This window comes from Spermophilus citellus, assembly GCF_964194105.1.
Source record: "Spermophilus citellus genome assembly, chromosome: 1".
Taxonomy (NCBI): domain Eukaryota; kingdom Metazoa; phylum Chordata; class Mammalia; order Rodentia; family Sciuridae; genus Spermophilus; species Spermophilus citellus.
Window position 1 is genome coordinate 88,307,487 of NC_138182.1, and position 14,959 is coordinate 88,322,445.

Here is a 14,959-nt window from a genome sequence, read left to right on the forward strand (position 1 = left end):
GAGGATGGAAGATTAATATTTTTACTAAGATCAAAGTTAAATATAAATATAAAAACACATAGTCCCACAAATCTACCTTTCATAGAGAATAGTACTGCATGGGAAGGTTTATGCTAAGTGGGGTTAAAGGATAGCATCTATCCTTGAGTTTACAATAAACTTGCCTCGTGCTATGTTGAATCCTTTATGATTCATCATGTTTAAGAGAAAATGTTATACAATGATCATAATATATATATAATAAGTCTTTTCAAAGACATTTTTTTTAAATCTCAGCTGTGATTTAGGCAGTGAATCAGGATTAGGTGGGTGAAATGGTGCAGCTGTTTAGATTCAAGATGAATTTTGGAGGTCAAAGTTATAAGACTTGGTGCAGGTTGAAAGGGAGGAGGAGATATTGCATCTGGATGGATATGCCATTCATGGGTGGAGGCACCGAAAGCAAACTCTTTAGGGGGAAGATCAAATCCATGATTCTATGCTATTTTTCTTCCTTCCATGTTTATCCCTTCTTTCTTAATCATGTGTTCCCTAAATTCTTTTAAACCTATCCAATTTTGTTTTCCATTCTTTCATACATATCTATTTTCCCTTGACCTGTTTAAGGCTTTTTGTGAGGCCATAGGCATGTCACACTCATTTGGGTCTGGGTGCCTTTGCTCATACTTTGTTTTTCAGTGCTCAGCATCCAATCCACCTCTTTCATGAAGCCTGTTAAACTTTTTTACTTTCCTTGAGCTCTTTTGTCCTTGAAACCTTTACGTGCATACAATTTTTTTTTTTCAGGGCTGAGGATGGAGCTTAGGACCTTGCCCATGCTAGGCAATTACTCTACCATTGAGTTATACCACCAGCCAAGCAGTTAAAATTTGTTTCATATAATTTAGCTCCTGAATAGGCTCATATGTACTTCATGCATTATATGTATATTTTTAAATTTTATGTTATTCCTGTAGTCACTGTTATTATCACTTTGATTATAATACTAATTTTTATTTTTATATAATTATAAAATATAGAATTGGACTATTATTCAGAGCTTACTCTGACATTATCACATTTAATTTTTCTAAGGTTTTGGGAAGTAGGCATTCTATCCACAGGTAAAGAATATAAGTTTAGGATATTTTGCTAAAACATGGCAGAGCTAGAACCTAAACACATACTCTATAAAGTTACCTCCATAGGCTTCTTGAAAGCCAGTGCTCTGTTTTCATTCATTGACTCAAGAAGTTTTCACTTAGTGCCTACTATATGTCAGATATCATTCTAGGCACTGGAAATGGGTCAGTGTAGAAAACAGTATAGGAAATTGGCATTCTTAGAAGGGAAGACAGTTAAGAACTCAGTAAGTGGGTCGAGTGTGTGTGTGGGGGGCAGCATTATAGTTTCACATACAATTGTTATCTGGACGGGCTTGCTGAGAATATGATGTGTGAGTGTAGACCCAAAAGGGGTGCAAGAAAGATTCTGTTGCCATCTAGAGAGAAGGTTCTGAGCAGAAGCATGAGCAAGTACCAAACTTTTGAGACAAAATGACTGACATGTTTGAGGAAGAGTACAAAGGGCAAAATGAAGTGGAGGAGGGGGGAATGGAAAGAGGTGAAAACAGAGGTCTTGGCAGGGAGGTCTGCATGAAGTGGGGCCTTGAGTCAAGTGAAAGGAAAAGACATTGCAGGCATTGGGGGAGAAGTGAAATGATCCGACATATCTAGTGATAAGTCCTGTGCTGCTGATGTCGACAAAGACTGCAGTGGGGTGGGAGTGACGGAATGACATTTGGAAACGATTCTGCAATAATCATAATAAGAAATGATGCATCTTGATCAGATTGGTAGCAGTGCAGCTGGTAAAGATGGGGTCAGAGTTAGATATAGAGTATTTTTTTCCTTCTTTCCAATTTTTTTTTTGGTGCATTATGGTTGTATATAATTGTGGAATTTATTGTTACATATTCATACATGCACACAATATAACAATATAATATGGCCAGTATCACTCCCTAGCACTTACCCCTCTTTCCCTCTTTCTACCCCATGGTCCTTTTCCTCTTCTGATCTCCCTTTGATCTTCATGAGTTACCCCCACCTCACTTCTTTTCCTTTTTCCTCTTTCGCTTCCACATGTAAGAGAAAATGTAATGACACCTGACCTTCTGAGTTTGGCTTATTTCACTTAATATAATTCTAGTTCCTGGCTATAGAGTATTTTGACGTGAGAACCAAAGGTTTTGACTTAAGCAAATGGAAAGAGAGTGAGTTACTATTAACTGAGATAGGAAGGCCAAAACCTTGTTTTGGTTTAAGTTAAATTTGAGATGGAAGTTGGCATTCAAGTGGCAAAGCTGAGTAGGAAGTTAGATATTCAAACATGGAGTTGAGAGTGTTCTGAGCTAAAAATGTACATTTGAATCTTTATATGAAATCTTGTGCCAAGGGAGTATATTAGTGAGAAGGAAGGAAAGCAAATAGAGCATGTGCTCCTGGAGGCCATGAAAAAGAAAGTCTTAAGAAGAAGGGAGTGAGTTGACTGTAATGCTGTGGGAAGATCAAGTAGGAAGAGAGGACTAGGGACTGTCATTAGCTCAAGTGCTATGGATTGGAGCTCACTGGAACTGCAGCAACCTCAGCCATATATCAATGCTGACAAATCACCTTGTTCACTGAGTGGTTGGTGTGGTGGTGGTATTTTGGAGTGAGACTCTATGAATACAGTTACATAGATAGGCTGTGACCTGTATCCTTGAGGGGACTTATAATTGGTTAATAATAAGTTCAGGTGTATACATGTAAAAGTAAATATTAATAGTACAGGTTGGCAGAGCTTTACTGCCAAATGATTAGTATAGACAAAACAGTGCCATAGGACTTTATGGAGTCAGTAAGTTTGTCAGATGCTTAGGTGGCAGTTGAGATCTCATGAAGGAGGTGCACAGGGAAGAGATGGGAGTCTTCACAGGTATAAGGATGGCAGAGAAAGGGGTAAATGAGGGTAAGATGGACATTCATATGATGGGTGAATTAGGAAATAACTGCAGCGAGTGAGGCATTTATTTTTAGGAGTTTCAAATTTAGTCCTTTTAATATGACAATTTTACAGATCCTTTTTTTTTTTTCTTTTTTTGTAGCAGAGATTGAATTCAGGGGTGGTTTACACTGAGCTACATCTCCAGCCCTTTTTAGTTTTGATTTTGAGACAGGGTCCTGAAAAATTGTTTAGGGTCTTGCTAAGTTGTTTAGCTTGGCCTCAAACTTTGAATTTTGCCTCAGCCTCTTGAGTTGCTAAGTTTATAGGCGAGTATCCCCACACCCAGCTCTAGATAGATTCTTTTTTTTTTTTTATTGGTTGTTCAAAACCTTACAAAGTTCTTGACATATCATATTTCATACATTAGCTTCAAGTGAGTTATGAACTCCCATTTTTACCCCAAATACAGATTCCACATTTTTACATAATGCCATACTAGTAACTGTTGTATTCTGCTACCTTTCCTATCCTCTACTATCCCCCCTCCCCTCCCCTCCCATCTTCTTCTAGATAGATTCTTTGAGGCAGATTATTGTGACCAGAAAAATTAAGTGAGTAAATGTAGCAAAATATGGTTGTCAAGAAATAAAAAGTAGGGGCTGGGGATGTGGCTCAAGCAGTAGCACGCTCGCCTGGCATGTGCAGGGCGCTGGGTTCGATCCTCAGCATCACATAAATGAAGATATTGTATCCACCGAAAACTAAAAAATAAATATTAAAAAAATTCTCTCTCACTCTCTCACTCTTTCTCTTAAAAAAAAAAAAGAAATAAAAAGTATACACCGTGATTTATTTATAAATAGTCCTATATGGTAGCTGGTATGATATTCTAAAGTGAGATTTCATTTTCGAATATATAACAATTTTTCTTTTTTCTTTCTGTAATTGCTAACACCACTAATATGAAATATGAAGCAGTATCTTCAAAATTAATCTATCCAAGACTTGTTAAGTATTGCTGGTGGCAAGAAGCCCTATGGCTTCGTGGTTTAGGTTAACCTCCATTCTTTCCTTAGACTTTTCACTCGGAAAGGAGATAACTTAAATTGAAGAGAGGGCAAGAAACTTAAAACCATATAAAAGATCATCTGGAACATATAAAAACAGTGTTTGTGGTAAACTAAAATACACTTGAAAGCTCTACACAGTCAGTGGCAAAAAGTGCCAAATGAAAAAATACACATAAAACATTTCCTTTTGTGGGAAATAATGGCAATTTTATTATATTACTTTTATAGATTTATAAATTATAAGGGCACAGTATTTTAATATACACTTAAAAAATTCTGTTAGACCTTAAAATATTTAATGTTATAGTTTTGCTTTATCTTATTTTGGTATTATCTCAAATAGATTATTCTATACTTGTTTACAAAAATAAGAATAGTCAATATTTTAATTTTCTTTCAATTTTCAGTAAATCATACTTCATGATTTAAAAAAAGATTTTTTTAGTTGTAGATGGACATAATATCTTCATTTTTATTTGTTTATTTTTATGTGGTGCTGGGGACCAAACCCAGGGCCCCTTGCATGTGAAGCAAGTGCTCTACTACTGAGCTATAACCCCAGCCCATATTTCGCGATTTTTAAAATTTAATTTTTAGCAAATCATATTTCAAAACTATACTACTTCTTTTTATGAACAAACCTGTCTAGCTATCTCTTTAAAACTTAGGAAAAAATTGGACATGCCTAAGATATAATTTTTTTCTCTTATACATATAGATAGAATCACATTGAAATTTGGGATGTTTTCCTTTAGCCTTTCACTGACAATTTTAATTTTGGAGTATAACCTAAGGATTTAGGTTCTTACTATGCCAGGGTTTTATTTGTTTATTTGTTTGTTTTGTACTGGGGAGCACTTAACCACTGAGCAATCCCCACTCCTTTTTATTTTTTATTTTGAGACAGGGTCTGGCTAAGATGCTTAGAGTCTTGCTTAGTTGCTGAACCTGCAATTGGCTTTGAACCGGTAATCCTCCAACCTCAGCCTCTAGAGGGGTTGTATTACAGGATAATGTACCATCATGCCTGGCTTACTATGCTAGTTTAATTTATTTTTCTGATTAATTAGAAAAGAGATTATCTATAAATGTTTATTATATAACAGGTTAGCAACCTTGCTTCACTTTGAAAATCACCACTTTAAGGGAGTTGTATGTAGATTATGATTATCACAATATAATTTTCTCAGGTATGTTCATGTTATTTCTCATAATTGAAGCTGTTTTCTTTGGATTTTATTTTTAGAGACTGTCATGCAGTTCCTTGAGAAACTATCTGACAAACTTTGTGAAAGGTTAGTTTTTCTTCTGCTATTTAGTGTTAAATGTTATATAGTTTTTTAAATTGAGAACTTAATATATAAAATAAATTAAGAAGTGACCTGTTAAGAGTATGTTGGAATATTAGCTATGCAGACCACTCAGCAAGACATATTCACTGTGAAGACCTACTTTGAAAGAATACGGTGGTTTTCTTAAGGTGCCAATCTTGACAATTTAGGTGGTCCACCGTCATTAATCCATTGTCTTTAGCAACCCATCATTTGTGTGTGATTTAAAAATGTTCCCAAAGCCTTCTTGAATGTATTTATTTTAACCTGTAGAGTTAATTTTATAACAAGCATGTAAAGTATCATTTCTCATCTTTCCAGCTAAGTACAAGAGATTCACAGATGTGGTAGATTAATCTGTTTGGCATTTTGTGGATTTTAAGAGTGGCTCTGCCTCAATGTTTTGTACATCGAGCTAAAATATTTCCCTCTGCTTGGTTGGGTTCTTTTGTTACAATGCTGACTTTCCTGCCCAGTCCTTTCATTATGCCTTTGTCCTTGCCTTTGATTGATGCTCTTCTAGTTCTAGTGGAGGGGTAAAATACGACTGCCCTTAAATAGCTAGGGTTCCAGAAAGGGGCACATGTGGTTTGTAAAAGAGGGCCAGGTCATCTCTTTTCTTTCTTTTAATGCTTTCTAAAATTTCAGTAGCCTTTTTTGACTATTGCAACACATTCTTTGTTAGCTCAAATTTCTGTTTTGGATTAGATAGTCATGTTTTGGAACACATTGCTTTCTAATTTGGTTTACGTTTATCAATTCTAAAATCTTCTTAATACCAGTGAACCATTGCTTTTTTGAGGAGGGACTGTTAGGCAATTATTTAAGAATTAATTGTACTTAGCTAGGTGTGGCACAAACCTGTAATCCCAGCTACTTGGGGGTTGAGCAGGGGCATTGCAAGTTAGAGGCTAGTCCGGGCAATGTACCGAGACCTAGTCTCAAATTTAAAAATATATTTTTTAAACATTTAAAAAACATTTCTAATTGCTCAATTTTAATGCAAACCAGACAGTTTCAAAATAACAAATAATTTATAAAATTGAACTGGGGAAGTAGATGCATCTCAGGGATAGAACACTTGTGGGTTCAATCCCCAGTGCTTCAAAACAAAAACAAACCCAATTTATTGTACTTTGCTGTGATGGTTAAGTGGTGCAGTGTTCTTTCTCCACTTATACGTGGTTATAGGTAGTATTTCAGCTAACATATCTATATAATTTTATAGTTATATAGGAGTTAATTCTAATGAAAAATTTATATTTTATAAATATTAAAGACTTGTTGAATTATTGCCAACTAGTGTATTTCTATAGGGAAAAAATTATGAACAGCAATCTTAATTATCTATATTAATATTCTTTAATAGAGAATATTGTGTAAGTTTCTTACCTTTTTAAAGCAAGATTTTAAAGCACTTTTTTTAATAGTGTATAATGTATAATTTTTTAATCTGTATAATGCTTTTTTTAAGATAGGAATTAAAGTGATATACTAATTTATGCAGTCTTGTCTCTTCTAATACATTAGTAAAATTTGGATTAATGCTAGTTTACATTTGTTCATAGATTATATCTAATTTTATCATGAATATTGGAAAGTTAGTTCTTTCATAATTATTAAAGTTTTGTCCTAATAAATAATGATAAACCTGTTTTACAGAACTATAAAAGATTTTGAGATGATGCGACAGATGAAAATGAAACTAAATCCTCAAAATTCTGTAAGTAAATATTTTGGAATATTTTTATTATGAGTAGGCTATCAACTGAAATGATTATCTCTTGATTCTAGAACTTTCTTGTGATATGCTGGAGATCTATGTTGTTTTGTTTTTGATGCTTGGTTTGGCGATTAAAGGTATTGAAATATTTGATCCAGAAATTTGAGTGTGTGTATGTGTATGTGTGTATGTGCATTAACATTATGAGCATTCATGCCAGGGCTGCTTTCATTCTATAGAAAGTTGGCTTCTCAATTTGAAGCATCCTTCAATGAGACTCAGTGAAGACTCAATCTAGCAGTTGGTAATTTTAACCATCGACATTAATACTGATGTTTACACGCTCACTTATTTGTTTGCTAATTTATGGTGCTCAGTTAAGTAGATCAGTGTTAACTGACAAAGTATATCCCTTTCTAAAAACATACATTGTTTTCAATCATAAAGCACATGATTGTATGACCTTATAATGTAGGGTAAGGGTCTTTACAACCAGCATGCTTCCCAAGTGATGGAGATGCTCTGAAAGTGATGGGATTCCAAATGTCAGGACCCTTGTTCCCATTTAGTTTGGAGCCTCCTCAGGATTTCTGGAGTTGTATATGCCTTTCTGTTTTAGTCTTTTTTACTACTGTGACTAAAGGACCTGACCAGCACAATTGTAAATGAAGAAAAGTTCATTTGAGAGCTCATGGTTTCAGAGGTCTTAGTCCATAGAAGGCCAGTTCCATTCCTTGGGGCTTGAGGTGAGGCAGAATATCATGGCAGAAGAGTGTGGCAGAGGGAGGCAGCTCACATAGTAATCAGGAAGCACAGAGAGAGAGAGTCTCCACACTCAAGATACAAAATATATACCCCAAAGCTATACCCCAATTGCCACCTCCTTCAGCCATACCCTTCACTTCAGTTACCACTCAGTTAATCCCTATCAGGGAATTAAATCACTGATTGGATTAAGACTCTTGCAAGCTAATCATTTCTCCTCTGAACCTTCTTGCATTGTTTCACATGTGAGCTTTTGTGGGATATCACATCCAAACCATAACACTTTCTTTCATAGGTGCTGCTGTTGGTAATTCTTGATTCAATAGCAGCTACTACCACAGGAATAATTTAGGGTACAGGGCCTTGCATATTTAGAAACTATATGCCAGCTTCTTAGATACAACCACTGTGAAACAGATTTTAAATTGCTGGATTTGATGGAATTAGAGTAGCATGTTAATCTGTTAATTTATGATAGGAACCATATTTAGCAAAATTACTAGTATTGGTTATCTGCACTCTTTGGCTTGGTGGATAGGTCTACTTAAGAAACCAGATAAGAGATCCAAATATGGTTTGGTGAATATGGAAACAGTAAAAATGAATTGCCAGAAGCAAATTCAATAAAACCTGATATGACTTTAAACTATTCTACCTCGGCATTATTGTGCAGTTTATTAACTATTATATATTATTCTGCAGATATTTGTGAGGTGCCCACTCTCCTCATGAGTCTCTGTTCTGGTGAATGTTGCCACCACTCACCCTGCTGCCCTAGTCAGCCCCTGCACTTTCTGTAGATCAGTGGTTTCCAAAATGTGGTCTCTGGACCAGAAACATCACTTGGAGATTTGGTAGAAATACAAATTCTCCAGCCCCTTATCAGACCCATTGAATCAGAGAGCCTGGAGAAAGCCCCATGAGATGAATTTTAATAAATCCTTCAGGGTAGTTCACATCCTCACTTATTAGTTCTTACACATTCTGCTATCTCAAGAACATGCCCAAAGATGGAAATGGGTTCTTGCTTCCCTATGCCTATTGTCACAGCCGTGGTTGGATCATTATTATTTGTCACTCACATCATAATTGTAGTTGCTTAATTGGTTTTCTAGCCTTTTGTTCTTGCTCCCTTCAAAACCATACCAGATTCAGACTGTTTAGCAATGTGCCCAGCCCAGTGTTAGCAGAGAGTAGGTGCCAACACTTATTTGAAATATGAATAAGTGAATAGATTCCCACCTAAGGGGTATTTTTTTTCTAAAAGCAGATCTGCTCTTGTCACTCTTTTATTTAAAATTCTTCAATAACTCCTTACCATTCTTAGATTTCCCTTCCAATTTCTTTGTGTCTTCCACCAGGCCCTTCAGGATTCAGGCCTGCTTATCTTTTAGGTCTCATCTCCTACTCCCCCTTTAAGTTGAGTTTAGCGTTCTTTATTCTTGTCTAATACCTGTGTGGTACTCATGTGCCTTTTATATTTACTTTTGTTTAGCTTACCCTTGATGTACTTTATTGTTTATGTGCCAGCCACATACATATGGCATGGTAGGTAGCTTGTGACCATGTAACATGGAAAAGAAAACCTCATTATTTGAGGAGATAATGCTGACCTTAAATTTTAGAGGGTGATGTTGAAAGAAAAACAGCCTGTATTTATTAAGCTCTACTTGATGCCAGACATTGTATTTAATAATCTAAGTGCATTTAGCAGTCCTATTTGGGATGTGTTGTTGGTTCATTCTAGAAATATTTTTTGAGTGACTACCATGTACCAGGCACTGTCCAGGGTGCCAGGATACAATAGGGAATCATGCAAACAAAAGTTGCTGGCCTTATGCAGTTTTTAGTTTGGTGTGGATTGAAACTTGAACCCGACGGTCTGACTTTACAGTCTAGGGTCTTCATTAGTCTTTTTGCCACCTGGACACCTTGTAGGGAGGATGATCTATTCAAATGCTCAAACTTTCCTTTTTTTTTTTTTTTTTTTTTTTACCATTTGTCAAAAACAACTATTATTGTGATATTTCTTTATGACAGATTTTCTTTGCCAAGATTAGAGTTAATTCTGCCTTACTTACATTGTAAATTATTGCTTTCGGTTTTGGGATCTGCCCTAACCTTCATGCTTACATTTAGAAAGAACCCTAATCTAATCTTTAGTATTTTAATCATAGTGCAGTACGTTTTTAAAGATTAATACCTGGGTTACATTTTGCGAAATTTTCTTCACAACTCATTTAATTTGTTAATGTTGTCTTTGGTTTACATTTTTTAGTAAAGTAATGTATTCATTTTGAGATGGGGTTTCCAATGTTGCCGGGGCTGGCCTTGAACTCCCCACTTCGGCCTCCAGAGTAGTTGGTACTACAGGCATGTACCACGGCACCTGGCTTTAGTTTACATTTCAGAATTACACTTGTTTATCTTTATCCCAAATTCTAGGATTAGGTCTTCTTTATCCATTGAATTAAGAGAAGCCAAATTCCTCCAGGCTATGAATTTTTAGGGTTTTTATAAAATTTTTCTGATATACATTAACTGACTTACATTCTTTAAGCAGGCTGATTTACAGTAATTGGTTTACGTGTTATAAGTTTGGCTACATTACCAATAAAAAATTTGAAACTGTCAATATCTTCATCACTATGAATTATTTGATTGTAGGAACTGATGCCTTGGGATCCCCCCTACTACAGTGGTGTGATTTGTGCAGAGAGATAAGTTTTCCAAGAAATACACATGTAAGAAGGAAAAAGGAAAGAAATATTTACTGAGCACTTTGCACATTAATTATGCAGCTACTGTCATGCACTCAGGTGCCCACCTTACACATGTGTTTCCCCTCAAACCCATCCCCTCTGTTGGTAGGTACACTTCTGCCCACAAATTTTTAAAATCTGGATTGCAAAGTTGTGCTGTGTCATAGGATCATGCTTTACCTCTCCCCCACTGGTTCATTCTTACGTTGCTTGTGTCATTTCCTTCTTTAAAACTTTGAAATATCTTCTCACAGCATCCAGCATCTGTCTTCTCTCCAAACTTTCCTGTGCATAGGTTCCTGGTTCTCTTCCTAGACTATGGGCATTTAAATGCTGGGACTTTGCTAGAACCCTTACTGTTTCACATACCAGGGTAGGTGCTCAGCAAATGTTTGTTGAACCATTGAGGGAACAAAGCAGTACTTCCTCATTCCTATGTGATTTCCATATGTTTTCTCATTTTTATTAGAATATTTTGTCAACATGATTTTGGCACATTCAGAGGGATATAAATGAACTAAAAATTTTAGGAACCAAGTCGATCAAAGCAGTCTTCTAGCTTCTATATTGTCTTTCTTTGTTAAAGTATTAGATATATCTTTTTTTCCCTAAACATATTCTATTTCTTTCATTTGTATATTTACTTATAACCCAAGAATATAGAGATCTGTTTAAAATTAACCCATTGAAAAATGTATGTCCCCAGCAATTTTATATGCCCAGAGGGATTTTTTTTTTGGGAAAAAATCTCAGAATCCTACCCTTTAACATTTTGTTTACATTTTTCTCTTATAAATCTTTTTTTTTTTTGCATTTTACTTAAAATATTTTTATTTGTTTTAATTAGTTATACATGACAGTAGAGTGCATTTATATACTTTGATGTGTCATACATAAATGGGGTATAATTTCTCATTTTTCCCATTGTACGTGTTGTAGAATCACATTGGTCATGCAGTCATATATGTACATAAGGTAGTAAAGTCTGTTTCATTCTATTATCCTTTATATCCCCGTATCCCTTCCTGTCCCTTCACCCTTCTCTACCTAATCTAAAGTAATTATTTTTCCTTGCCCACCTTATTGTGGATTAGCATCCACATATTAGAGAAAACAGTTGACCTTTGGGTTTTTGGGATTGGTTTATTTTGCTTAACAACGATATTCTCCAGTTCTATCCATTTACTGGCAAATTTCATTCTTCTTTAAAACTGAGTAATATTCCATCAAATATATATACCACATTTTCTTTATCCATTCGTCTGTTGAAGGGGCACCTAGATAATTTTTGACGTAGGTAATTTGACTAAGGTTATGATTTATTTGAGTAATAGAATAAAATACGTTTTTTTGTCTTTCTCCTTACTAAAACATAGGTGTATCTTGATGATGTATTTATTTGGTGTAAGCTTTGAAATATTCTTATTCCTATGTATTATTAAGCACCAAGTAAAGGGTAGAAGGAACCTTTCTAAAATTAGACTATAATTTTTAATTATTTCTTTTGTCATTTGTTGAAATAGCAGAAAAAAAATAACTTTATATGACCTCTTCTACATCAGCAGGATGAGATGTCCTAAGAAAATTCTACATCAGATAATTCCTTTTCATTCATTTTCTCGTCTTTGACCTTTATTCATTACGGTTCTCAAAACCATTGATAAAGCATAATTAACACCAAACCTTTAGGTAATAATATTTGATCAGCTATTTTTTTGCACATGTATCTCAAATTCAGTATAATAATTCAGCCATGATAAACAGGGATTTATAGTATATTATGGCTTAACATATGATATTATTTCAAAGTGAATCTTTTTTTTTGGTTAAAAACTTCAGACCCTGCTCATGAAAATATAATTTTTCTTCTAAAATTCTTTTAAAGAAAGATTTAATCTTATTGCTTACTCTGTTAAAGATGTGGCATAAAGGTATACTAACATTTACTTATTAATGTTTTCCATTTTTAAAGTATTTGATTTGATTTTTAATGTTGAGAAGTAATGCAAATTGAATGTATTTGGTTCTGATTTTTGCTACCGTGGTTTGTGTGTGGTATTACTTCCATATCATGTTCCCCACCCCTGATCATTTTAATTAATGCCTTAGCCTTAAATTAAAGTGGTATTTTTGTCCTTTAATTATATTCTGTAAGTATAGCATGCCTGAATGATGGTTCTGTGGAAATTTCATATGAATATTCAAAGATTTGGAAAGATATAATCAATAGAAATTTAAAGCATATTTATTAATTAGGCATCTGAGATCCCTCAGAAGTTTGATGTGGTTTTAAGCAAAAGCTATCAAATAAAGGATAGTAATGTCTTCTCCATTTCTGCTAAAAATACAATATTGAGAAGTCTTTCTGTTGCTGACCAACTCTAGAGTCAGGACTTACAGATCCCTGATCCCCCAGTAGTTATAGAGTTCTGACTCCTCAACATGCCACAGAGACATGGTCTTTTTGCCAAGTTCTCCATTAGAAAGAGTGGAAATACCAGAGACAGCTATTCCTGTGGCCAGGAACACATTCCTAGAAGCTAGAAGGAATAGCAAATCCTGGCCACCATTTAAGGGGCCACATGATCTTTGACAGATTACTTATGTTCTCTCAGCCTTTCAGCAGGGTTATTTCTAAAACTGATTATAGTTGCCTGACTTCATGGGTCAGGCTTAAGGATATGTTAGTATTGTTAGTAGATATATAATATTATTATATGAAATTGTCTATTTGTGGACTCTCTTCTAAGAAGTGATCTACTCTACGATGCTTTTTAGGTACTCTCCAACATCTTTTAAAGGAGAGGGCAGATCTCCCTTTTTAAAAAAATACTCGTCAAAAGTATAGTGAACGTTTCACATGAATTTTAGAGAGCTTTTGATGACAGATTAAGAATGAATACTAAAAAAGAGAAGACCGTGTTGCCTGTGCTTCCCAGCATCACAGTATCCAGGGTGGAAGTGCCCTGCATCCATCTGGCAGAATGGCTTTCTGCTGTTGATCAATTTCCTCTTTCAGGTTGAGGGGTCACCACTGCCTTCAAAATAAAATTGGAGCTCTCGTTCAGGGTCTTAAAGGATCTGATCATGCTTTTCTTTTAACAATAAATAAAAAGGTGTATATCCTTATTTCTCAAGCATTCAACAATTTGTATTGATTCTCTAAAATTTTTTGAAAGATGAGTGTTTTAAAGGTGGCACTGACCCCTCTTTGAAAAGATTTTAGAGAATACTTAAAGAGGATCCCATGAAGTGGACCATCCCCTAGAAGAATTTCCAGGATGGCGAGTATCCAGATTGGATCTAGCCTGCCATTCTGTTTTTTTTTCCCCCACCAGTTGTCTTCCTCCAAACCTTTCTTCAGCTAAACTAAATTCTCTTCTCTAGTCAGACCCCTTTGTCTCAGAGACAGAATCTGTGTTTGGTGAGCAATCAGATTTTCCTTCCTAGTGTTTCTTCCTCATCTGCAAAATCTTGCTGAGTGTACCTACCTGCCTGATAGCCACGTGGGGCTTTAACGTATTATAACTAACATTTCATACTAGTTCATTTACTTGGCTATTAACACAGGAAAAGGGATGCAGAAATGCTTCAGAAGGGATTGTGAGATTGGGGGTTTTTAGACATCTATTTTAAGTAGCTTACCGGGAATAAATGATGGTATTTGGGTTTGAGGTTTTAATAATCTTGATTGATTAGAGTGGGAAGAGAAGCATAGGTAACAGATGAGAAAGAAGGGGAAAATATAATAATTTGGGTTGAAGTTAGAGGAATAGAACAAAGAAAAGATTTCTAAATCCTTGATAAATTCATAGAATTTCAGGTAAAGACATAAATATGTGGGTGGACACAAAATGAAAACTAGAAGGGGCCTTTTCTTGATTGGAACTTTTCTTCAAGCTAAATGCCAGGGAATATTTTTCTTGCTTTTATGTTAAACACTCCAGATTTATTTCACGTTTCCTAAATGTCTTTCCAAAGAAGAAAAGAACCTATTTTAGAAGTAAGAGGAGAAATCAATATTTTTTAAACCAACCAAAGATTGATCTGAGAAAATACTGGATAAAGAACCATTGGTATATCTTAAAAAGAACAACTCATTGTTTTCTTTTTAAAGTTTTAGTGTTAAATTTTTATGGGAAGGCAAAATTAATTCTTTCAGCTATGAAAAGTATACATGATTTTATTTGAAATTAAATTTTGTTTTGGAATAAATAATATATTCATATGATTTTTAAAAATTAAAACAGTGTTAAAAAGTGTTCATTAAGAAATGTTGATCTTATCCTTGCCTCTACCCCAAGAGGTCATCATTTTAGAGTTGTTTAATGTACCTGTGTA

General features: G+C 34.9%; 1 pseudogene across 1 annotated transcript in view; it reads left to right on the top strand.

Moving 5' to 3' along the window:
- Positions 1-14,959, top strand: part of LOC308642419 (mitochondrial intermediate peptidase-like) — a 51,042-nt pseudogene that overhangs the window by 19,588 nt on the left and 16,495 nt on the right. The window contains exons 8-10 of the transcript XR_014024368.1: positions 5,284-5,332; positions 7,031-7,091; positions 10,524-10,576. The product of XR_014024368.1 is annotated as a mitochondrial intermediate peptidase-like (transcript). The remainder of the gene's footprint in view (positions 1-5,283; positions 5,333-7,030; positions 7,092-10,523; positions 10,577-14,959) is intronic.